The 27,697-nt window shown below is 42.8% G+C and overlaps 1 non-coding gene across 1 annotated transcript; it reads left to right on the top strand.

The window, feature by feature from the left end:
• The first annotated feature begins 21,130 nt into the window (after nt 1–21,130).
• LOC126989238 (5S ribosomal RNA) lies at nt 21,131–21,249 on the top strand. Its single transcript, XR_007743045.1, has one exon. It is a non-coding gene; the product is annotated as a 5S ribosomal RNA (ribosomal RNA).
• Nucleotides 21,250–27,697: the final 6,448 nt, after the last annotated feature.

Here is a 27,697-nt window from a genome sequence, read left to right as displayed (position 1 = left end):
TGTAGATGAAGCAAAAGAAAACTATATACCCAAGCACACATCTACGCACCAAAACACTGACTTCTACGAGGACTGGAAACAAGGAAAACAAGCCATTAATGATGTCACGAACCCAGAGAAGAAGATTTATGACATACATGCAGCGAAAAGAAAGTATAAAGTCCTCCTTCATCTATACACAGCAAAACATTGACTTCTTTAAGGACTGGGAAACAAGGATAACAAGAGGCCATTAATGATGTCACGAAGCCAGAGAAGAAGATTTATGACATACAGGCAGCGAAAAGAATGTATAAAGTCATCCTTCATCTATACACAGAAAAACATTGACTTCTTTAATAATTAAGGACTGAAACAAGGATAACAGAAGCCATTAATGATGCTCACGAACCCAGAGAAGAAGATTTATGACATACAGGCAGCGAAAAGGAAGTATAAAGTCCTCCTTCATCTATACACAGCAAAACATTGACTTCTACGAGGACTGGAAACAAGGAAAAAAAGAAGCCATTAATGATGTTACTAACCCAGAGAAGAAGATTTATGACATACAGGCAGCGAAAAGGAAGTATAAAGTCCTCCAACACACCGAAAACAACGACTTCTATGGTGCAAGAAAAACAGGACAAGAAGGAAACGAGATATCTTTTGTCCTGCTGACGTCTGTGAGGCTCCAAAGTGTTCTGATGGTGGTGGGCCTCGATTGGCAACACTTTATTTGTTATTCCTGAAGGAGAGGCTGAGACTGCGGAGAATACTATGTCAACAGGTATTGTTTGTGTGTGTGTGTGTGTGTGTGTGTGTGTGTGTGTGTGTGTGTGTGTGTGTGTGTGTGTGTGTGTGTAGCAAGATAAGGTCAAGAATAAAAAGGGTGGAGATATAAATAGAAATGGGTGAGTGTTTGCCTCTCTCTCTGTGTGTGTGTGTGTGTGCCCAAATTTATGTTATGGTTTGAGCTGTACCTATCTATCTATGTATCTATATATCTATCTATATATCTACCTTTAGCTATTTTTCTATCTATTTATATCTCGCCTCGTTGAACACATCATGACTACAAAACACACAACAACAACAACAAACACAGGAAAACCCAACGATTCAAATAAATATATGAAAAAGTAGATAAACACATTTCTTCCTAGACTTCCATCCTTTTATCATTTTTTTACAGTAACTTTCCTTTCCTTCCGCGATTTTCTCTCTTTCTCTACTTTCTCTCTCTTCCGTACTAATCCTGCCTCTTACCATTCACCTATCAATCTTCAGTGTACCTCCTATCTCCCCTTCCCCCATCTCTTTTTTCACTCCCCATTCATCTCATCCTCTTGCTGCAACACCTCCGCCTATCCATCCATCTCTCTCCCTACCATCAACACACCTTTTACCTAATAAGACAACTCTGCACACGCTCGGAGCCCATCTATCTCGGGACTCAAATTTATAGGAAATCGCAGCTGAATCACTACAAAATCTGACTACAAATCGCTTACTGTCCCACTCTCCCTCACTCGGTCGCTTGCTCTCTCTCTCTCTCTCTCTCTCTTATAACGACCCAAGATAACCTAGTCAGTAGTGTCACGGTAGGAGAACACCTCGTTCTTGCGATCATAAATTAGTGAGCGTCGACATTAAAGCTCAATCATCAGTGACTGAAAATAAAGTAAAGGTGCCCAATTTCAAAAGAGCTAACTTCGTAGAAATCAAGCAAAACTAACAGAAATACAACTATCAGATGACGGCAACGTAGAGGAAGCCTGGCTAAGTTTTAAAAATCACTTACTCACTCAGCAGAACACATTCGTCCCCGTGCGAGAAGCGAATTAACACTAATAAAGCCCACCGTGGTTTAATAGCGAAATTAAACAATCAGTCAATGAGAGAAAATTGTTTTACAGGTTAAAGAAAGAACAAAGCACGCCTGAGAACATTAGACTCTATAATGATGCCAGGCGACGAGTAAAAGACTAGTAGGTCAGGCAAAGCGTAGATATGAAGAAAATATTGCAGCCAACTGTAAAAATAACCGAAATCTTTTTCAGTTACATAAACAACAGAAAGGCGATCAAAAGTGGTATTGGACCTTTAACAAACAGCGACGGTGCACTAGTGACTGACAGCCAACACATTGCAAACCTCTTAAACAATTACTTTTCCTCGGTGTTTAATACTAACAGTCTTCCTCTCGCTACCACCAACACCAGTACTATTGTAAATCTCGAGCATGCATTGCCTAATTTTGAAATAACAACCGATGAAGTCCTTAAAGCTCTCCATTCACTTAAAACAAATAAAAGTCCTGGACCTGACAAAGTATATCCAACTCTGCTGAAAGAAACGAAGAGCGAAATACTCTCCTCCCTCACAACCGTATTCAATATGTCCTTGCGACAAGGCATCGTCCCTTCAGATTGGAAAATGCTAACGTGACACTGATTTTCAAGAAAGGAGACAAAAAGTACCAGGTAATTACAGGCCCATTAGTCTAACTTCGGTTGTAGGTAAGCTACTTGAGGCATAATTAGAGACAAAATTGTGAGTTACCTTGAAAGCCACTCATTGATTGGGGACTCACAACATGGCTTCCGAAACAAAAGATCCTGCCTATCAAACCTATTAACCTTTTATAACGACCTCTTCACTGTTTATGACGTAACCAAATCACTGGACGTAGTCTATCTTGATTTCCAGAAAGCGTTTGATAAAGTCCTGCATCATAAATTACTTTACAAATTAAAGCAAATAGGTATTGACGGTCAAGTAAACCAATGGATCGCGAATTGGTTGAGCAACAGACAACAAAGTAGTGATTGACGGATTTAACTCAGAGTGGGCGCCTGTCACTAGTGGCGTCCCTCAGGGCTCGGTCCTGGCCAAGTGCTCTTCATTATTTACATCAACGACGTGGATGTTGGACTCAATAACCGCATTAGTAAATTTGCAGACGACACAAAGATTGGTAACTCGGTTCTCACTGACGAAGACAGGCAAAGCCTCCAAGAGGATTTGCACAAACTTTCAGCTTGGTCGGATAGATGGGAGATGCCCTTTAACGTAGACAAGTGCCAGGTCCTTCAAGTTGGAACGAGGAATAAGAAGTTCGAATACGAAATGCGCGGCGTTAAACTCAAAGCGTTCAATGCGTCAAAGACTTGGGGTCAAAATCGCGTCAAACCTCAAATTCTCACAGCAATGCATCGATGCAGCAAATAAAGCGAACAGAATGTTGGGCTTCATTAAAAGAAACTTTGTATTCAAGAATAAAGATGTAATACTCTGCTCTACAACAGTTTAGTCAGACCCCACTTGGAATATGCGGTACAGTTTTGGTCCCCCACCATGCAAAGGATATTGCTAAATTAGAAGGTGTTCAGCGTCGGGCAACGAAAATGATCCTTCCTTGCGCAACAAATCCTACGAAGAAAGGCTTTCTATCCTTAACATGTTCTCTCTTGAGAAACGTCGCCTGGAGGAAAATTGATCGAATGTTTTAAAATACTTAATGGTTTCACGAATGTAGACAGATCAACATTGTTTATGATCGATGACAGTCTGCGCACGAGGAACAATGGCGTAAAACTCAGATGTAGACAAGTAAATTCAGATTGCACCAAATTTTTCTTCACCAACGTTGTAGTGCGAGAATGGAATAAGCTTCCACCATCAGTGGTCCAGTGTAACACGATTGACTCCTTCAAAAATAAGCTCGACCGTCACTTCCTTCAACTTAATATCAACTAGAGTAGAAATGCAACGTTTTGGAGTCTTCTGATTAATGTAAAATCACTTAGGTTTAAGGACAGACCACCAAGTCTGGACCATGGGGTCTGTGTGGTCTGATTTTCTATGTAAATCTATGTAAATCTCTCTCTCTGTGTAATCTCGACTAATGCAGGGTTTTATCGGCCTCTCTACCTGTCTGCCGCACGTGTCTGGGGAGAATACAATTAGGGGACAGGTGGAGAGGCAGCAAGTTAAAGGTGTGCATCATTAGGAAGATCAAGGATGCGACTGGTTTTGTGTTTATTTTTAAGAGACGTGGATTGTTTGTATAAGAAGAGGAAGAGGATTGTGTGGATTATATGTGGTGTCTTTGGTTGTGATGGCAATATAGAGACTGTGGAGGAAGAACGGGATAGAAGGAGAGAGATATATGGGACTAGTTTGTGTATATATAAGGGAAGTTGCTTGTTTATATAAGTTAACGAAGATAATTGTATGAACTAAAATTGAGTGTGGTTTTCCTCTGTTTTAAGATAGCAATGCAGAATGTGTGTGAGAGATATAGATTTTAGAGATAGAGAGAGAGAGAGAGAGAGAGAGAGAGAGAGAGAGAGAGAGAGAGAGAGAGAGAGAGAGAGAGAGAGAGAGAGAGAGAGAGAGAGAGAGAGAGAGAGTTATGCAATTAGAGGGGTTGCGTAAGGATCGCTCACAGGACCCAAGTCACGCTCAGGTGGGTTCCTTAATCACGCGCAGGTATCTCGCTCTCACTTGAAGCCCTGGGTAAAAAAAAAAGGGGGGTTAAATTCTACGAGTGTGTCCTGAATCCTAAAAAAAGGAAAAGGAGAGAGTCTTAAAGGTAGCTAGTTGAGGGGAAAACTTGTAGGATGCCTCTCTCTCTCTCTCTCTCTCTGGCGTGTCGTTTATGTATGTTAATGAATTTAGGGTCATAATTGTGTGTGTGTGTGTGTGTGTGTGTGTGTGTGTGTGTGTGTGTGTGTGTGTGGTGTGTGTGCCTGGAGCGTTCACATGAAGGGAGGCATTGAAAGGAGTTGTGGAGTTAATTCCTTTGTCCAATAAGAAGAACATGGAAGAGGAGGAGGAGGAGGAGGAGGAGGAGGAGGAGGAGGAGGAGGAGGAGGAGGAGGAGGAGAAGAAGAAGGAGGAGGAGGAAAGAATAAAAATGAGGAAGAGGAAGAAGAGACAAGGATATGAATGAAAAGGAGGATGAGGAAAGGATAAGAAAGAAGAAGAGGAGAAGGAGGAGGAGGAAACATAGAATATGATTAAAGAGAATAAGGAGGAGGAAAGGATAAAAATGAAGAGGAGGAGGAGAAGGAAAGGAAGAAAGAGAGGAAGGTAGCATATGATATAGAACAACAACAACAACATTACTACCACTCCTACTAGTAACAAAAATAACAATAACAACAATAACAAAAATAGTTCATGCCACACTTACCAACCAACGCCTGACTGACTGACTGACTAAATGAATGAAGGAATGAATGAACGAATGAATGGGAACAATTAAAAGAGACTAATTACGTAAGTCGTCCAGCATTAATTGAAGAAGTTTAGCGCCGCCCCGATCAATAGGTCAACACCGGGGGATGTAATTAGAGCAGGTAAACATAATTAAGCAGATAGAAATAGCCGAAAAGCAGAATCAGGAGTGTCATTACGCTCTGATTGTTTACTTTTCTTCTTCAGTTTGAGGTTGAGTGCAGAGTAAGATATTTTTTTCATTCTTTTTCAACGGTTTTTTTTCTTGTTTTCTTATTTATGTACTTACGTTGGCACACCTCCCGTAACTCACTCTCTACTTTTTTTTTCTTTATTTCTTTCATTCTTTTTTCTTTTTTTGTTTGTTTGTTAGAATATTTGTACATTTGTTTCTCTGTTTCTTTCTCTCTCTCTTTCCATCTCCCTTTCCAAAGCCAGTATCAGTCCACAACAAAAACAACAACAAAGACAGGTGCACAACAGGTAATAAACAGACTTATATCACAGGTGTTCACGTTGATTCATTACTTTCACTTTTAGCTTCTGTAATTAGACGATTGGGAGGTTGATTCTGAGCCTGACGGAGATACTACTACTACTACTACTACTACTACTACTACTACTACCACTACTACTACTACTACAACTATTACTGATGATGATGGTAGTATAGAGGTAATGCGAACGCGTGCAGTCCCTTTAAAGTGAAACTCGCTATAATGAGGGTGAAGCGAGGTTACGTACTCTCCTAATTAATTGGGTTACCTGTCTACTCTCTGTGTAGCGCGACGACTTTGGAGCACAACAACATGCTTTTAAACATTAACAAAACCCTAATAACGAAAACAACAGTGCATTATCGCTACTACACACACACACACACACACACACACACACACACACACACACACACACACACACACACACACGCACACACACACACGAGACTGCCAAGCTTGTTTATCAGTTCACAGCCACGATCACACCTCCGGCCAAGTCCAGGTGAGGCGTGAGCTGCATTTCCTTCACGACTCGCCAGGTAAGACTTCTCGTTTGATCCGCCGCGTCAGGTAGAAAAGGAGGAGCAAGAGGAGGAGGAAGAGGAGTAGGAGGAGCGATGGTGAGTTAAAAGAGGTGGAAGAACGTGAGGATTTAGCATCGGAAAAGGGAGAAGATGAAAGAAGAGAGTGAGAGAGGAAAAAGGTAAAATGATTCTCCTCTTTTGCCATGTTCTCTCTTTATCTCCATCTTCCTTTTCCTCCTCGTTCTCTTATTCTTCCCTCTTCTTGTTCTCCTCCCTGTCTCTTCTTCTCCTCCCCTTCTCCTCCTATTTCTAAGCCACGCGTTTTCTCTCTTTTTCTCCCTTTCTCTATTCGACGTTGTAATTCTATCTTCCTACTTCCTTCCACCTTTTTCTTCCCTTCCTCCTCTTCCTGCTTCTAGGCCATATTTGTCCTCTCTTTTCTTCCTCTCTTTATTCGACGTTGTAATCTTCTGTCTTCCTATTTTCTTCCGCATTTTTCCTTCCCTCCTCCTCTTCCTGCTTCTAGGCCATATTTGTCCTCTCTTTTCTTCCTCTCTTTATTCGACGTTATAATCTTCTGTCTTCTTTCCCTTCTTTCATCCCCTCCTCCTTTTCCTGCTTCTAGGCCAATTTTGTCCTCTTTTTCTCTTCCTTTCTCTATTCGAAGCTGCATTTCTCCCTCTTTTTACTTTCTCTCTCTTCCCCTTCTATCCTCCTCCTCCAAATTTATCCTCTCTTTCTCTTTCTCTCTCTATTCGACGTTGCGTTCCTCCATCTTTTTACTTTCTTTCTCTTCCCCTTCTATCCTCCTCCTCCTCCTCCTCCTCCTCCTAAACCACACCTGTACCTGGTTGTCACACTTAGAAATTAAAGAAAATACAAAACATTCAGTAAGGAGGTGTGCAAGGATGGGAGTGCGAGCATTATCACCACCACCATCACCACTATCACCCACCACCACCTCCACCACCACCATCACCCTCCGCCACCACCACCCTCCACCACCACCACCTGCTCGTCCTTGTCACCACGCAAAGACAAACAAACCGTAACATCCTTGCAAGATTATGAAGGTGAGCCGCGGTAAATTTAATCAGCGATGTTTTTTCTTGAATGTGTATAAAGAGTTTCCACTACCAACATGCACCCACGTCATCACATCCACCATCACCACCACCATCATCACCAATACCATCACCACCATCATCACCACCACTACCATCACCACCATCATCACCACCATCATCACCACCATCATCATCACCACCACTACCATCACCACCATCATCACCACCATCATCACCACCATCATCACCACCACCACCACCACCACCACCATCATCACCACCACCATCACCACCACCACCACCACCACCACCACCACCACCACCATCACCACCACCATCATCACCACCATCATCACCACCACCATCATCACCACCACCACCACCACCATCACCACCACCATCATCACCACCATCATCACCACCACCATCATCACCACCATCATCACCACCACCATCATCACCACCACCACCACCACCATCATCACCACCATCACCACCATCATCACCACCACCATCATCACCACCACCATCATCACCACCATCATCACCACCATCATCACCACCACTACCATCACCACCATCATCACCACCATCATCACCACCACCATCATCACCACCACTACCATCACCACCATCATCACCGCCACTACCATCACCACCATCATCACCACCATCATCACCACCACTACCATCACCACCATCATCACCACCACTACCATCACCACCATCATCACCACCACAACCATCACCACCATCAGCACCACCACCACCATCACCACCATCACCACCATCATCACCACCACCACCATCAACACCATCATCACCACCACCACCATCACCACCATCATCACCACCACTACCATCACCACCATCATCACCGCCACTACCATCACCACCATCATCACCACCACTACCATCACCACCATCATCACCACCATCATCACCACCATCATCACCACCACTACCATCACCACCACTACCATCACCACCACTACCATCACCACCACTACCATCACCACCATCATCACCACCACCACCATCATCACCATCATCACCACCACCACCATCATCATCATCATCACCAACACCACCACCATCACCACCATCACCACCACCACCACCACTATCACCACCATCATCACCACCACCACCAACACCACCTCCATCATTAGCCTACCACCACCACCACCATCATCACCATCACCACCATCACCACCACCATCACCACCACCATCACCACCATCATCACCGCCACCATCACCACCTTCATCACCGCCACTACCATCACCACCATCATCACCACCATCATCACCACCATCATCATCACCGCCACAACCAGCAACACCATCAGCACCACAAACAGAACCACCACCATCACCACCACCAGCAGCACCACCATCATCACCACCATCACCACAACCACCACCACCATCATCATCACCACCACCATCACCACCATCATCACCACCACCACCATCACCACCATCATCACCACCACCACCACCATCACCACCATCATCATCACCATCACCACCATCACCATCATCACCATCATCATCACCACCACCACCACCATCACCACCATCACCACCATCACCATCACCACCATCATCACCACCACCACCAGCAGCATCAGCATCACCACCACCACCACCACCACCATCACCACCACCACCGTCATCACCACCGTCATCACCACCACCACCATCACCACCACCATCATCACCACCACCACCATCACCACCATCACCACCACCACCACCACCACCGTCATCACCACCACCACCATCATCACCATCCCCACCACCACCATCACCACCATCATCACCGCCACTACCATCACCATCATCACCGCCACTACCATCACCATCATCATCACCACCATCATCACCACCATCATCATCACCGCCACTACCATCACCACCATCATCACCACCACTACCACCACTACCATCACCACCTTCTCCTTCCCACTTCATGATATAATAAACAGGTAACAAATCTCTCTCTCTCTAACACATACACACACATTTTTCATCCCCTTTGTTACCAAGAGCAAAACTAAACACTAATAAATCTCGTTCTAAGAATACAAGGAGAGGTGTTACTCGTCGTACTTTTCAAAATAGATTATAGCCAATCCAGACAAAATAAAATAAATGTAAAATCTAGGTATATTGGTGTAACAGAATGAAATCCAAAAATAAAATGGTAGAAATTAGTGTTCTTGTCCCTCGTAAGAAAAGTCTAATATGCTCTGTCTGGCAATAAAAAAAAAAGACGATCCGGAAAGTTACTGAGTAAAAGAATAAGAAAAAGAAACTGAAAACGACGAGCGTAAAACTTTTTAAAATATTACCATCCGCTTTTGACTCACCATAAAGAACAACAATAAAGATGCATAACCAATAGGGAGAAAGATAGATAAACACATAGATAGATATAGACAGATATAGATAAACAATATATTAACCAGAACACATAATTAAAGGAAAGAATAAAACACACTAACACACTTACAATCACCCCAAACCAGCCGCAACGACACTTCCCCCAAAGACAGACAGACAGACATATAAAGAAAAGAGAACCTTGTATTTGGCGATAAAAATGGACCCTGTCAAGACGTCAGGCAGGGTGACTATAACAAGGCGGAGGAAGCGAGACAAATCCTCCTCTGATGTCTCTTGTTACTGCTGGTGCCACTAACTACATTTACTTCTATTTCTGTACGTGTCCTTTTGAACCCAAGACTAAGGGACATATTTTTAAGCATTTCAAATATAGTGCATATTTGACAAGACTTTCGTAGGAGGGTAGAGCATTTGCAGAGGTAGTTATATGACCTTAAACATTTCGGATAGTGCACTTAATTGACAAGGATTTCGTAGGGTTTAGGCATTTGCAGACGTAGTTATATGACCTTAAACATTTCGGATAGTGCACTTAATTGACAAGGATTTCGTACGAGTTTAGGGCATTTGTAAAGGTAGTTTTATGACCCATCTGGTAGTTTCATCATTCTTTTGTGCCGTGAGCATACAAAACAAGTCATTAGAACGAGATTTATTTATTTTTCGGCCTCTGGAAAAAGCTGATATGAGAGGGGGAAGCGTCTGAATGTACCGACCAAAATATGCGTCCGAGGAATTCAACGCCTACTGAAGAAGCTCTGTTTGGGGTTTCCTTCGTTCATTCATGTAACTGAGGCTGCAGAGAAGGTTAAAACAATAATATTCTATACTTAACAGTGAATCCACAGTCAATGAAGTCAAAGATATGTTTCAATTGGCACTTCTCTTCATTTTTCCTGCCTGTTTCATTTCCTTCAATATCCACCTTTTCAACTCATGTTCTCCTTAATCTCTTATCCTCCTTCCTGTCCATCTTCTTCCTCTACCATCAACACATCCTTTAGCTAACAAGACAACTTCTTTATTTTCTCCTACCTGCTTCCTCTCCCTTCATTAACCTCCTATTCATCCTCTCCTCAATTTCACTATCCTCCTTTTTCAAATCATTCTCTCCTCAATATCTTATCTCCTCCTTCCTGTCCATCTGCTTCCTCTACCATCAACACATCCTTTACCTAACAAGACTTTTTCTTTATTTTCTCCTACCTGCTTCCTCTCCCTTCATTAACCTCCTATTCATCCTCTCCTCAATTTCACTATCCTCCTTTTTCAACTCATTCTCTCCTCAATCTCCTATCCCCTCCTTCCTGTCCATCTCCTTCCTCTACCATCAACACATCCTTTACTTAACATGGCAACCTCTATTTATTTTCTACCACCTGCTTCCTCTCCCTTCATTAACCTCCTATTCATCCTCTCCTCAATTTCTTATCCTTTCCTCCCTGTCCACCTCCCTCAATTACCATCAACACACATTTTACCTAACAAGACAACTTCAGCACACCCCCGTAACCCATCTATCACGAGCCTCTAAACTCAGGAAGCGACTGGTTTAAAACGGTCTGGCAAAGCGGTGCCGGAATGGATTGAATATCTGCTGCAAATCGCTTACGACGAGAGGCCAAGGTTGAAATGAAGTCTGCAGCGAGTGTTGGCGGTGATTACAGAGGAAGCTGTAAAGCCTGCAGTAAATTCTTGATCATAAATTACTGAAGGATGAAATTTTCCGTAGAAAAGGTGAAATTCCAATCAGATAAAAGCCCTGATGTACAGACTGAACCTAATGAACTATGACAATTTCCGTACGTAATAAAATAATCTGGAAAAAAGGAAATTACGATGAGATAAAGCCTTGAAGCAAACAAAAAACTACTGGATGATGAATGTTTCTGCAGATTGTCACAAATAAAGATGAAATAGCAATCAGAAATCGTAGCGTTCCAAGGTGAAGTAATTGCCTTGACAGATAGCTCAACAAAAGGCACAGAAAGATTAGATATGAAAGCCAGTCCTCACTGTTCGCGGAAGAAGAGGAGGAGGAGGAGGAGGAGGAGGAGGAGGAGGAGGAGGAGAGATTACCTACGAGACCCTCACATCGGCTCATAATAGTGATCAAGGCGCTATGGGCAAGGGTGAGGAAAAGGTCGAAATAATAGCCGCCTCTCACTGCATAACCTCACTACAGAATTGAGTTACTTCAAAACCATCACCACACGACCCTGATAAAACCCTTGTTAACCCCAACCACGTGACCCTTTGACCCCCTCCGTCCCTAACCTGTCAGGGATACACTAAAGGCAGACAGGAGATTGAAATAATAAAGTCATCCCTCACTGTTTGTTAAGGAGAGTAACCATAAAACCATAACACCATCACCTCCTCATAACCACCACCACCACCACCACCACCAGGCACCTCTTCGCCCCCTCCACCTCCAGCCCATTATCCCCTCCCCCCCCACTCCTTCGTCTGTCGGGAATGACCTAACAAACTTTACATCACCACTAACCGCAGGAATCGCCGTGATCTCGAGTAAGGGCGCCACTTGCCTCCCCATCACACGCCTCGCGCCATCATCAGCCAAACAACTAGTGCCTTAAGAGCCTATTCAAGAGCCGGAGGGAGGGAGGGGGGAGGGAGGGAGAGGGGGAGGGAGGGAGGCCATGTTCACCTTCCTTGGGTCACAGTCATTTTACCTGATGCTCGATAAAACAATAAGTCACCTGGACTCATCCTCTGTCATTATCTCATTTTAGTGTAAATTAAATGGCAGAGTTCATCTTCTTTCCTTGTCACCCGGTCTCATTTCGCCGTTGATCCTCGTAAAAATATTAATCCATCCTGAGTCGCTTTTTTGCAACTGAAATTTGAAAAAGAGTAATCAACCTCAACTCATCCATTTTATCTTTTTTTTTTTTTTACAGCAGAGGAGACAGTGCAAGGGCGTAAAAAAAGAAAAAAACAATAATGAAAAAAAAAGCCCGCTACTTACTGCTCCTGAATAGAGTAAAGTGGCCAAAAAATCTGCTTTTATGATAATGTAAATAGGGAAGTTTATGTAATTTACTTGTCACCCGGGATCTTTACACAGTTTTTACGTTGTTTTTTACAGCAAAGGAGGCAGCTTCGGGTACTTCACCCCCAGCTAAGTCGCCAGGGAGAAAGGAAATGGAATGGGAGGAAAGGTAGAGCCAACGGGTTTATGAAGGTGTGAAGATGATGAGAAGTAAAGGTAGTAAATAAATTGGTGACGAAGGTAGCAAGTTTAAAAGTAAGGTTCGACAAAAAAAATAGTAATAGAATAGAGTGGATTAAAAGAAAAGACAAAATGAAAGGGAGGAAAAAGGGAGAAGGAAAAGAAAGAAGGAAGGATGGAAGATAGGATCAAATGGGTGAGTGAAGCCAGAATGTGATAAAAGAAGGAAGGATTTAAGGGTTGAAAATGGGAAGGATGAAAATAAAAAAGAAATGTGTTAAGGATGAAAGCACGAATAAAAGAAGGAGAAAAGGTTAGGAAGGAAGAAATTATAGACAAACAGTAAAACGAAACCAAGGAAAAACAATAAAAAGGTGGAAGATGAAAATAGAAAAAGGACAGTGATGTAAATAATGGGTGAAGGAAAAAAAGGAAGAATATATGAACGAGAAAAGAAGGAGAAGGAGAAGGAAAAAGAAATAACAGACGAGTAAAACGATACCAAGGAAAAAACAATAAAGAAGAGGAAGATGAAAAATATAAAAAAAGGCAGTGATGTAAAGAACGAGTGAAGGAAAAAAAGGAGAACGAGAAAATAAGGATAAGAAGAAGGAAAAAGAAATAACAGACAAGTAAAAAGAAATCAAGGAAAATAATAAAAAAAGGTGGAAGATAAAAAATTGAAAAAAAGGCATAGACATAAAGAACAAGTGAAAAAAAAGCAGAAATATATGAACGATAAAAAGATAAAAAGGAAGAGAAAAAGAAATTACAGACAGACAAAAACGAAAGTAAGAAAATAAAAACAGTAAAGAGGTTGAAGATGAGAAAGAAGAAAGATGAAAAAAATTGCACTAACCCCCCCAAAATATAATATAAATGAACGGAGGAAAATTCAAGACTGGAAAGAGAACTCTGAAACCGGCAATACATGGAAAAGATAAAGGGTCGCTGGCGGGTTACACAGTCCAATAATGGAGGTGATTAGGTGCGGAAAGACGAAGAGAGCCATCGACCCACCGCATGAGTCTCGTGATTTCTTGGCGACCCGGAAATGCGATGAAAAATGTATGAGGGTAATGGAGCAAGAGAAAGAAATGGTAGTTTGCGGAAGACATCAGAAAGACGAAAAAGGCAGAGAAGCAGAGGAGCAATGAAGTAAAAGAAGGGTAAAAGGAGAAAGCAAAGAGGTAACACAAACGAGGAGCAGATATAAAAACAAAAGCATGTAAATGAATAATGGGAAAACTACCATCAGAAGAATAAGGAAGGTAAAGAATGGGAGAATGAAGAGACAAAAATGCATAAAATAGAAAACAATATAAGGGAATAATGAGAGTTTTGCCATCAAGAGGAAACAAAAACGACTGACTACTTCGATTTGGTTGGGCCGAATGAACATAATACTCGTAAATGGAAGGTAAAAGAATGGAACATGAATATGACACAAGAATAGAGAAAAAGATCGAGGAAGAGGAGAAGAACAAGGCACGGGAAGGAAAAGTAAGAGTTGCAGGAAGAGAACGAGGAATAAGAGGAGAAGGAAGAAGAGAAAAACCAGGAAGCGGATGTCATTAACTCTCTCAGGGAACAAAATAATAAACATAATATAAACATAATATTTACATTAAGCGAGGTGATGATGGCCTCACAAGAAGAAGAGGAGTATTAGGCGAGGAAGGAAATACAAACAGACAGACCATGAAAAACGGAAAAAAAGGCGAAATATGAACATGATTATTTACGAAAACAATAAAAACAAAAAATAAATAAATAAAACGTAGTTGGAGAAAGACTCAAAATTATTAGTACGGTGAAAAGAAGTAATCGAGTATAATTAGACATAAGGTAGGGATGGGGAGAGGGGTTAGAGCAGGGAGAAAAGAGGAGAGGAGGAGGAGGAGGAGGAGGAGGATAGGCGAGAAGAATCCGAATTTATGGTTACAAAATCACTTTCTGATGGAAGTTTTGGCGCGGACGCTGCATAAATCTGGCTTAAAAATTCTCCACCACCACAACCACCATCACCTCCACCGCGCTGTACTTGGTTGCTTAGTTCTTTATCCTCCCCAACCACCACAACCACCATTCCCATCATCTTCAGCAACGCAATCTTTGTCACCACCACCACCACCACCACGATATAGATGGCAGGTTAGTTCTTTATCACCCACCACCACTTTTTCCATCATCACCATCAACGTCATCCCTATCAACACCATCACCACCACCACCATCACTGTCACCACTACCAACAACAACTCCACAATCAGTAGCGCGACAAACACCAGCAACATCATCAATACCATCATCACCACCACGCACCATTAACACCACCACTATCAACACCATCAACATCACCAGCCGGCTTTGTCTACTATAGGAGGAGGAGGAGAATGACGAGGAAGAAGAGGAGGACGAGGAAGAGAAGGACGAGAAAGAAGAAAAAGAGTAGAAGGAGGAGGAGCAGGAAGAAGTAGAAAAGGCATAATACTGTCAAAAAATATATAACAAATGAATATAAATAATCAAATAAATACATAAGACACAAACTAAATAAAAAACCGCACAAACTAAAAAGAAAGTAGAAAACAAAACATGTAGATATGGAAAAAATACAGTAAAACAAGTGGAACAAGTGGTTTTTGAGGCATAAAATTCGAGAAGGGGCTGCTGAGAAAATGCCACGGAGTAAAAGTTTGAAAAGAAGAGAGCCTTGAGGAGAGAAAAAACGGGGGAGAGAGAAAAAAAACCTGAGGAACGGTCAAATCTGAAAAAGGTAGAGCTGAAGAGGGGAAAAAAGAGGAGACTACCCCACACAAAAATATTGAAGTAGACAGTTCGGGGAAAGGAAAAGCTAAAGAGCCTTAAAAGAGGGATAAAAAGAAGTAAACAAAGAAAATAAAAGTTGGGAGGTAGTTGAATGAGCAAAAATCTGAAAAAAAGGTAGAGAAATGGAGGAAAGGCAAAGCTAAAAAGGAGAAAAAAGGAAGCATAGACATAGAATAAAAATTGAGAGGTAGTTGAGTGAGCATAAAAAATTGAGCTCAAGAGGAGAAAAATAAAAGAAGATTACGAAACCGAACTAGCTGAAAAAGTAGACAAATGGAGGAAAGGCAAAGCTAAAAAGGAAGGACACAAAAAAGTAAAAGTTGAGAGGTAGTTCAATGAGCATAAAAAAAAGCTAGAGGAGAAAAATTAAAGCAGATTACGAAACCAAGCAAGCTGAAAATACAGACAAATGAAGTAAAGGAGGAGAAAAAAGGGAGGATACATATATAGAAAAAAAATTGAGTATGGTTATAAGCAACAAAAAAAAGTAGTGCTGATGATAAAAGATACAGATTACGAAACGAGGCAACTTGAAAAAGTGGACAAATAAGGAAGAGAAAAAGCTGGAGAGGAGAAAAAGAAACACACAAATAGAATAAAAATTGAGAGGTAATTCAATGAGCACAAAAAGTAAAGATGAAGATTGAAAAAAGAAAGAGATTACGAAATGAGGAAAGTTGAAAAAGTGGAGAAATAAGGAAAAGGCAAAGCTAGAGAATGTTTAAAAAGGGGGCATAGAAATAAAATAAAAATTAAGAGGTACTTCAATGCGCTTTTTTTTCAGCAAAGGAGACGACTCAAGGGCAACGAAAAGAGTGCAGAGAAAAAAAAAAGCCCGCTACTCACCGCTCCCATAATAGACAAAAGTAAAGAGTGGCATAAAGAGTAGATTTGAAGATTAGAATAAAGAAACGTTACGAAACAAGACAAAGTGAAAATGTAGACAATTGGGAGAAAATGAAATGAAGAAAGGAATTAAAAGGGACCATACAAAAAAAGGTTGAGAGTTAGTTCTGATAAAAAAGAGCTGAGGATAAAACAGTAGAATACTAAACCATGCAAGTTGAAAAAAGTTGACAAATACTAAAAAGAAAAATGGAAAGATTGTAAAAAAACCACACGCACACAACAAAGAAACGTTGAGAACTGGTTACATGAGCAAGATAAAAAAGGAGAGTTCAAGAGAGGGAAAAAAAATAGAGATTACGAAACCGAGCAAACAGGGACGGCAGTAAAAATAAAAATAAAAAGGGAGGTAAAGAGTACTTGCTCAAACTTTACGAGAGGGAAAAGAAAACGTAACCTGGAAATAATTAACGGTTGAAGGGATACCCGGCTGTTTTTTCTCTCCTTTTTATGCGTTTAATGAATAGGAAATGTCTAGGTCGTGCTAAGACAAAGGAAAAGTACATAAGTGATTCGTTAATTAAATAGAAGGCAGGTTCACTTTACAGCCAGGTGGTATTGTCTTGCGTCTACTCTGTCTGTCTGTCTGTCTGTCTGTCTGTATGTATGTATGTATGTATGCCTAACACTCCATCTATCTATCTATTAATCTATCCATCTGTCTATCTGTCTATATATGCATTTCTATCTTTTTATCTATCTATATGTATCTAACTATTATTCTGTCTATCTATCTATTTATCAATCTATCTATCTATCTATATATCCATGTCTGTCTCTCTCTATCTCTATATATTTATCTATCTATATATCTACTTACTATCTCTATCTCGTGTGTCAAAGAAAATGTTAACTATCTACACATTGCGTTTTTTAACAACATAACGTGGGTAGCTAGGTCATTAATTTTTCTCGATAATCATTAATCATTTTTAACGTGTTGATGGAAAAAGCGCATTTGATTGCATTCCATATCCCGGTGGCCGAAAACATGTGTCCAGGGAAAGCGTCACAACTCATGATTAGGGAATAGCGTGTCGGAGCGCGTCCTGGCAGCCATGGCGAAGCTACTGCTATCTGGTGGGCTCTGTTTTGACGGAGTGGATGAAATTGATGAAAGATTTAACCCTGTTGCAGCGACGGGCCAAATTTGTGGCTTTACAGTGTAGCAGCGACGGTCCAAATTTGTGGCTTTACCGTGTAGCAGCGACGGGCCAAATTTGTGGCTTTACCGTGTAGCAGCGACGGGCCAAATTTGTGGCTTTACCGTGTAGCAGCGACGGGCCAAATTTGTGGCTTTACCGTGTAGCAGCGACGGTCCAAATTTGTGGCTTTACCGTGTAGCAGCGACGGGCCAAATTTGTGGCTTTACCGTGTAGCAGCGACGGGCCAAATTTGTGGCTTTACCGTGTAGCAGCGACGGGCCAAATTTGTGGCTTTACCGTGTAGCAGCGACGGTCCAAATTTGTGGCTTTACCGTGTAGCAGCGACAGGCCAAATTTGTGGCTTTACCGTGTAGCAGCGACGGGCCAAATTTGTGGTTTTACCGTGTAGCAGCGACGGCCAAATTTGTGGCTTTACCGTGTAGCAGCGACGGGCCAAATTTGTGGCTTTACCGTCTAGCAGCGACGGGCCAAATTTGTGGCTTTACCGTGTAGCAGCGACGGGCCAAATTTGTGGCTGTACCGTGTAGCAGTGACGGGCCAAATTTGTGGCTGTACCGTGTAGCAGCGACGGGCCAAATTTGTGGCTTTACCGTGTAGCAGCGACGGGCCAAATTTGTGGCTTTACCGTGTAGCAGTGACGGGCCAAATTTGTGGCTTTACCGTGTAGCAGTGACGGGCCAAATTTGTGCCATGATATAAACTTCCCCAAAATAGATGATACATAAACTGATCACAAATGCTTAGATATATATTTTGAAATGGTTTGTGTGAGTGATGATTTTTTCTCATTTTTCTCGTTTAGAGGGACCATTAAGAAACATGATCCCTGCTGCTACCGGGTTAAAAGAGGCACAAAAGATTCACAACAACAGAGTGGACAAGACAAGTGCATCACGCTTCCTCGGATAAAAAAAAAAAAACGAGTTAAATAATAAAACGCACAATATGAGAAACTACCAATTAAACTTAGAACGCAAATAATAGCAGAACATATCTTGATGAAATACACAACACACCAAAATATATACAACAAACAATAATGCAAATAATACAATCAGTGCTGTTCTGATGACCACCTATCAACCCGGACTCAAGCTAAACTCTCTTCGGGGAGCAACATAAGCCAAGCAAGAATGACGTCACTATAAAAGCAATTACCTGCGCCACTAACGGGACAGGTCCGACCAACAGGCCCCATCATGAAACAATTCCGGCGCTTTACTTTGAGCCTAACATAAAAATAACCCTAATAGTCTTATTCATTTGGCAAGATCCCTTCATATGAAACTGAATAAAAAAATACTCATACAAAAATCAAATAGGGAATTCTATGGTTTTGTCACGGTCACACACCTGTCCCCTTTATTCTCAACAGATCCGTACCATTCACGCGGGTCACTTACAACGGCAAAAAATAGGAAAACCGAAAATAACACACACACACACACACACACACACACACACACACACACACACACACACACACACACACACACACACACACACAGAGAGAGAGAGAGAGAGAGAGAGAGAGAGAGAGAGAGAGAGAGAGAGAGAGAGAGAGAGAGAGAGAGAGAGAGAGAGAGAGAGAGAGAGAGAGAGAGAGAGAGAGAATGTATCGCCGACAGCTGGTGATTCATGAGTCCTTGACCCGAGTGAATTGCTAGTCAGTGTGTGTGTGTGTGTGTGTGTGTGTGTGTGTGTGTGTGTGTGTGTGTGAATGTATGTATGTATGTATGTGCGTGTGTGCGTGAGGGGGGGGAGTAGGGTTGAGAGCTAAAAAAAAGATTGGCTTAAAATAGTATTATATATTTGTATGTTTGTATCAGTCTATCTGCTTTTTATATTATTTTTAGTACTGAATTGTTGACATCCCTCGTAGTACGTTGAACCGATTAAAACAGAACATATTACGTTACTGAAAGTGACCTAAAAATCTGTTATTACTTATGACCGGCAACAACTTATTTATAATCGAACGAAGATCAATATATATGAAACAAAATAAAAAAAAGACTATATTTTTCCGTTACTGCTGGTGTGTGTGGGACGGTGTTGAGGTCAGTACGAAAGGAATGGATGAAAGTATAGCAAAGAAATGGAAAACGAGTGAAATGTGTCAACAATATATCAACACTAACAATAACAACAACAAAAGCGACATCACTGACCACTTTCCACTCCCTCTTTTCATTCCGTCCCTCCTACATCTCCGTTTTTCTCTCCCTCCCTACCTTCCTTTCGTTCACATTTTATTATCTTCCTTACTTTCATCCTTTCTTTGCTTCTATCTTCCTTCTTTCCTTCCCTTCCTTCCTTTTTTCCTTCCTTCCTTCCTTCCTTTTCTTCCTTCCTTACTCGCTTTTTGCTTTCATTCATTCATTCTTTCTATCCTTCCTTCCTTCCTTCCTTCCCTACTTACTCACTTCTAGCCTTCATTCATTCATTCTTTCTATCCTTCCTTCCTTCCTTCCTTCCCTACTTACTCACTTCTAGCCTTCATTCATTCATTCTTTCTATCCTTCCTTCCTTCCTTTCTTCTTTCCTTCCGCCCTCCTTCCTTCCTTCTTTTCCTTTCCTCCTTTCTTTACTCTCTATCTCCTTACCTTCTAACCTACAGAACCTACCCACCCACCTAACTCCCTCCCTCCCTCCTTCCTGTACCTCCATAACACGTTGAGTACTTGTTATGGAAAGGTCCACCGCCTCCCATCAACTCCTCCATTTCCTCCCCAGCATTCCTCCATTTCCCTTCCATCACTCTTCCCTCCCCCACTCCTTCCCTTCCTCTTCCTACCAAACCCATCCGTTCTCCCTCCCTATTAACTTCTTCCTCCCTCCTTCCCTCCTTCCCTCTCTCTCCCTCCTTCTCTCTATCTCTTTCCCATCACATATTTCACTGCTCCTCCATTTCGCCCATCCCATCATTTTCTTACATGGTCCCTCTCTCGTCAGTTTCCTCCTCCCCTTCCTCCTCCTCCTCCTCCTCCTCCTCTTCTTTATCTCTATCTTATTACCTCTCATCTTTACTAACATTCAATTACTCTCACCTCCTAATTTTTTCACTTATATGTTAATAGCTTATCTTCTTTCTTTTTTGACACATCATTTTGAGTTTTTCTTTACTAAACTATCTTTCTCATAAGCTTTTAAGTCTTTAACGTGATCTTTGTCTTTCTTTTTTTCTTTCTCGTTCGGGTTTTTTTTTCTTCCCTTCTTTTTTTTTCTTTCTTTATTCTTTCTCTTCTTATCTTTGTTTTTCTTTTTCGTTCGTTCTTTCTTGTTTGCTTGTTTGTTTGCTTGATTGCCACACCACGTTGAAAACACCGCTTCTCGTCCGATCAGCGAAGTTAAGCGACGTTGGGTCTGGATAGTACTTGGATGGGTGACCGCCTGGGAACACCAGATGCTGTTGGCATCAGTCAGTCAGCGCCCTGCCCTCACTCCGAGAGGTCAAACCGCACGCGCTCCCACTTCCGTGACCTCTCTCGCTTGCGATTCCACCCTCGTGTGCTGTACTGAACTGTACTGTAAATCTTGCTGTGCTGTGCCGTGTGCTATTTCGCGTCGTGCTGCGTACTGCTTATTGTCAACCGAGTTAGCTGCCTGCAGAGGTGTGCTGTTTGCTGTGCGACCACGTGCTTCGCTGGACAGGATTAAGTGTTGCCCTTATTTTTACTACCTCTCTCTGCCTGTATCTACCCTCTCGCCGTAGCGCCCTGTAAAACATATATACACATATACACAAAACACAGTGTTACACTCTTCCGCCACATTCTTTATATATTTCCAGATTCCACCTGACGCCACTCCCTACGCAGGTGTTCAGACTTACCTGACCTGACTTGACCAGATTATTCCCCAGAGACACAGTAATCCTCATCACCTGCGTCTCTCCTCTCGTCCCTCGCGTTTCGCTCCTCCTTTCTCTCGCCTCCTCTCCATTGCCCCCCCACTTGCCCCTCTCTGTCTCTCCTTCCTCACTCCCTATCTCGTTCCCACCTCTCTCTCCCCCTTTCCTTCGCCCTTCCTCCCTCCATCCCTATCTCCTCCTACGCCTTCCCATCTCTCTCTCTCTCTCTCTCTCTTATTCTCGCTTATTCACGCACGCGTCCCTCTGCCCTACGAAAAGAAAAAGCAAAGCAAATATATAGATAAACACTACTCACTTGCTCTCCTCCTTACCAAGATGGCGCTAAAGAAATGTTCGACTTGCACAGGAAACTTCTCTGGTCATTTCTTCTCAGGACGATCGACTGTCTGCAAGATCTGCCTGTTGACACAGCAGATGGAAACGAGACTCCTTCAACAGGACGAAAGGCTGACGGCTGGCGAGAAGAAGATCACCGAACTAACAAGTACTGTTGATACCTTGCAGGAGTTTATCCAGGCCAACATCGTCGCCCCTCCTGCAACGGACGCCTCATCACCCTCCTCACCTGCACTCGATGCCCAGCCACCTTCCGAAGAAGGCACGTCACATGGAACCGGTAGAGCTGACGCTGAATGCTTCACCCCGTGAGAGGAGGAGCCAGACCCGCCCCTAGAGCCATTTATCCTACTCATTGCTACAACAGATTTGCCATACTGGAGGAGGAGGACGAGGAACAGAGCACCTTCTTGGTCGGTGACTCTATGATTCGCCATCAGGTGATTGAATTCTGTGGCAGAGTCCCCGTCGTAGGCGTAACTACTGTTATCCTGGAGCTGGTGTTGACGACATCACAGCTGCCCTGGACGAGGTCTCCGCTGTGGCCTCTAATGACTCACTCTTTGTTCTCCACACAGGTACAAACGACGTCACCACGACCTGGTCTGAGGAACTGCTGGACAAGTACCGTAGGCTCATCCAGCAGTATAAGTCTAAATCCCTAATATTATGATTTCAGGAATTCTACCACGGACATGGGATGAGGGCGACTTCTACAGTAAGGCCTTCAGCCTCAACAACCGCCTGCAGACTCTCTGCGGAGAGCTTGACGTCGAATTCTTTAACGCCTGGAACGATTTCTACGGCCAGAGTAGACTTTTCCAAAGGGACGGCATACACCTGTCCCCCATCGGGGCAGCCAGATTTGGAAGGCTCTCAACAACGCGGTACGTAACGCCCTAAAAACAAACAACGACTCTCAGCCACGTCCTTCCATCCCGCCCGTGTAAATAGACACCTCACACCGCAACAGACTCGTAACATTGAACCCTCCAGTACCTCTATTACCAAGCTTCAAGATAACCTAAGAGTCCTTAGTTTCAATGCGCGTAGCCTAAGAAACAAGTTTGATGAACTGCGATGTCTTGCTCTGACAGAAAACTTTGACGTAATTGCTATAACCGAAACATTTATCGACACCACTAATATTGATTTAAGTTCCGAATACAACATAGATGGCTACAGATTCTTCAACAATGATCGTGTAAACCGTAGAGGGGGTGGTGTCGCCCTTTTGTCAAAAGCTACTTGCAACCTACTGACAAAACACCAAGAAACAGTAACGTTGAACATTTGTGCGTGCGAGTAAACATTGCAAAAGTCAATTTAAATATATCTGTCACTTACAGGCCTCCGGGGCAATCACTTGATGGCGATCTTGAAATGTACAGCGTCTTAAGGCAGTCACTTAATAACAGCGACTCACTGATACTAGGAGACTTTAACCTCCCCATATCGACTGGGCGACACTGTCGGGTACAGAAGGTGAGTCCCATAGAATGATCGAATTTCTAGAGGAAAATTATCTAAGCCAAATGGTTTCTGAACCAACTCGACAAAATAACATACTTGACCTTGTTATAGCGACCCAAGATAACCTAGTCAGTAATGTCACGGTAGGAGAACACCTCGGTTCCTGCGACCATAAACTAGTGCGCGTTGACATTAGAGCTCAAACATCGGTGACTGAAAATAAAGTTAAGGTGCCCAATTTCAAAAGAGCCAACTTCGTAGAAATCTGACGAAAACTAATAGATATGCAACTATCAGATGACGGCAATGCAGAGGACGCCTGGCTAAACTTTAAAATCACTTACTCACCAGCAGGACACATTTGTACCCTTGTGCGAGAAGCGAATTAACACTAATAAAGTCCACCGTGGTTTAATAGCGAGATTAAACACTCAGTCATGGAGAGAAAATTGTCTTACAGGTTAAAGAAAGACCAAAGCACGCCCGAAAACATTAGACTTTACAATGATGCAAGGCGACGAGTAAAAAGATTAGTGCATCAGGCAAAGCGTAGATATGAAGAAAATATTGCAGCCAACTGTAAAATAATCCGAAATCCTTCTTCAGTTACATAAACAACAGAAAGGCGATCAGAAGTGGAATTGGACCTTTAACAAACAGCGACGGTGCACTAGTGACTGACAGCCAACACGTTGCAAACCTATTAAATAATTACTTTTCCTCGGTGTTTAATAATAACAGTCCTCCCACCACCACCACCAACACCAGTACTAATGTAAATCCCGAGCATGCATTGTCTAACTTTGAAATAAAACCCGATGAAGTCCTTAAAGCCCTCAAATCACTTAAAACAAATAAAAGTCCTGGACCTGATAAAGTATATCCAACTCTGCTGAAAGAAACAAAGAGCGAAATACTCTCCTCCCTCACAACCGTATTCAATATGTCCTTGCGACAAGGCATTGTCCCTTCAGATTGCAAAATGGCTAACGTGACAACGATTTTAAGAAAGGAGACAAAAAAGTACCAGGTAATTACAGGCCCATTAGTCTAACTTCGGTTGTAGGTAAGCTACTTGAGGGCATAATTAGAGACAAAATTGTGAGTTACCTTGAAAGCCACTCATTAATTGGGGACTCACAACATGGCTTCCGAAACAAAAGATCCTGCCTATCAAATCTATTAACCTTTTATAACGACCTCTTCACTGTTTATGACGTAACCAGATCACTGGACGTAGTCTATCTTGATTTCCAGAAAGCGTTTGATAAGGCCCCGCATCATAAATTACTTTACAAATTAAAGCAAATAGGTATTGACGGTCAGGTAAACCAATGGATCGCGAATTGGTTGAGCAACAGAAAACAAAGAGTAGTGATTGACGGATTTAACTCAGAGTGGGCGCCTGTCACTAGTGGCGTCCCTCAGGGCTCGGTTCTTGGCCCAGTGCTCTTCATTATTTACATCAACGACGTGGATGTTGGACTCAATAACCGCATTAGTAAATTTGCAGACGACACAAAGATTGGTAACTCGGTTCTCACTGACGAAGACAGGCAAAGCCTCAAAGAGGATTTGCACAAAATTTCAGCTTGGTCGGATAGATGGGAGATGCCCTTTAACGTAGACAAGTGCCAGGTCCTTCAAGTTGGAACGAGGAATAAGAAGTTTGATTACGAAATGCGCGGCGTTAAACTCAAAAGCGTTCAATGCGTCAAGGACTTGGGGGTCAAAATCGCGTCAAACCTCAAATTCTCACAGCAATGCATCGATGCAGCAAATAAAGCGAACAAAATGTTGGGCTTCATTAAAAGAAGCTTTTTATTTAAGAATAAAGATGTAATACTCCCGCTCTACAACAGTTTAGTCAGACCCCACTTGGAATATGCGGTACAGTTTTGGTCTCCCCACCATGCAAAGGATATTGCTAAATTAGAAGGTGTTCAGCGTCGGGCAACGAAAATGATCCCTTCCTTGCGCAACAAATCCTACGAAGAAAGGCTTTCACCCTTAACATGTTCTCTTGAGAAACGTCGCCTGAGGAAAACTGATCGAATGTTTTAAAATACTTAATGGTTTCACGAATGTAGACAGATCAACATTGTTTATGATCGATGACACTTTGCGCACGAGGAACAATGGCGTAAAACTCAGATGCAGACAAGTAAATTCAGACTGCACCAAATTTTTCTTCACCAACGATGTAGTGCGAGAATGGAATAAGCTCCCATCATCAGTGGTCCAGTGTAACACGATTGACTCCTTCAAAAATAAGCTCGACCGTCACTTCCTTCAACTTAATATCAACTAGAGTAGAAATGCAACGTTTTGGAGTCTTCTGATTAATGTAAAATCACTTAGGTTTAAGGACAGACCACCAAGTCTGGACCATGGGGTCTGTGTGGTCTGATTTTCTATGTAAATCTATGTAAATCTTTCTTTCTCTGTCATTGTCTGTTTGTCTGTCCGTCTATTTGTGCTTCTGTCTGTCTGTCTTTCCTTCTTTTTTTCTTTTATCTCTATTTATTTATTTATTCTCTCCCTACCTTGTTCTTTAGTGCTTTCTTGCTCTCTTTCTTCCTCTCTATCCCCGTCTTTCTGTTTGTCTGACTGTCTGATTGTCTGTCCGTCTGTCTGTCTGTCTGTCTCTCTGTCTGTCTGTCTGTCTGTCTGTCTGTCTGTCTGTCTGTCTGTCTGTCTGTCTGTCTGTCTGTCTGTCTGTCTCTCATCTCCTTCGCACATACTAATCCCGCCATCAGCCTCCGAGGAAATGCCTCAAGGCCCCAAGATCAATGGGTACTAATCTCAAGACCATCACTAAGGGGCTTCATGAATAATGGCGCAATGAACGGTTTATGGGGCAGGTGATGGGAGGAAGGGGATGCTGAAGGGGAGGGATTGGAGGAAAATGAAAAAAAGAGGAGTAAGAATAGAGGAGGGGAGATAAGTGATGGGGTGATGTATTGATAGTATTAGGTAAAGGCGCCACAGCCCATCTCGAAAGTCTTAAAAAAATGGAAATGGGGAAAAGCGGTATGGACTTATGGAAGGAGAACCCAAACCTTCACAAAAGCCTTTGGGTAAAGGTGCGTGTTCTAAAAAAAAAATAACCACGCGTGGTGGACCTGGTCTCACATGCGTGGGCTACTGGCTAACTAAGCGTTCCATCGCTAACCTAGCTTAACACCGCTAACCGGATCGTTGGCAACGCTGCTCACATCGCGATGGCGTCGCCATGTAAACACATCGCGCGTATGTATAATATGCCTTTTCACTACCTTTACCACTTTTTCATTACTTTTAAGTTTTTCCGCCTTCATATTATGGTTAAGGGACATGTATTTCGTCCTTTAAGTACAAAATGGAGGCGTAATATCGTATTTTGGAGGCGGGGTAACAAAGTATCCCAGTCCTCCCAGTGACGCCCCGAGGCGGCCGCAAAAAACTCACTAACTTTTCAAAAATCGCTAGCAGCGATTCTACCAATTTGCGAGGCATATATATGGGGTTCAAAATGCATAGAATCATGAGATCTAACGCATGGTTAGGGTGAGAAGTACCGCAGTGAGATGGGCAACTCTCTGGACATTTACTCCCTTCCCTTCCCTTCCCTTCCCTTCACTCCCATTCCCTTCCCTTCCCTTCCCTTCCCTTCCCTTCCCTTCACTCCCATTCCCTTCACTCCCATTCCCTTCCCTTCACTCCCATTCCCTTCCCTTCCCTTCCCTTCCCTTCACTCCCATTCCCTTCACTCCCATTGCCTTCACTCCCATTCCCTTCCCTTCCCTTCCCTTCCCTTCACTCCCATTCCCTTCCCTTCCCTTCACTCCCATTCCCTTCCCTTCCCTTCACTCCCATTCCATTCCCTTCCCTTCCCTTCCCTTCCCTTCCCTTCCCTTTCCCTTCCCTTTCCCTTCCCTTCCCTTCCCTTCCCTTCACTCCCATTCCCTTCACTCCCATTCCCTTCACTCCCATTCCCTTCACTCCCATTGCCTTCACTCCCATTCCCTTCCCTTCCCTTCCCTTCCCTTCACTCCCATTCCCTTCCCTTCCCTTTACTCCCATTCCCTTCCCTTCCCTTCACTCCCATTCCCTTCCCTTCCCTTCCTCTCCCTTCCCTTCCCTTCCCTTCCCTTCCCTTCACTCCCATTCCCTTCCCTTCCCTTCCCTTCCCTTCCCTTCC

This window comes from Eriocheir sinensis, unplaced genomic scaffold (assembly GCF_024679095.1).
Source record: "Eriocheir sinensis breed Jianghai 21 unplaced genomic scaffold, ASM2467909v1 Scaffold1107, whole genome shotgun sequence".
NCBI classification, from domain to species: Eukaryota; Metazoa; Arthropoda; class Malacostraca; order Decapoda; family Varunidae; genus Eriocheir; species Eriocheir sinensis.
Note: the sequence above shows the minus strand (reverse complement) of the source record. Positions and strands in the feature narration are given on the sequence as shown.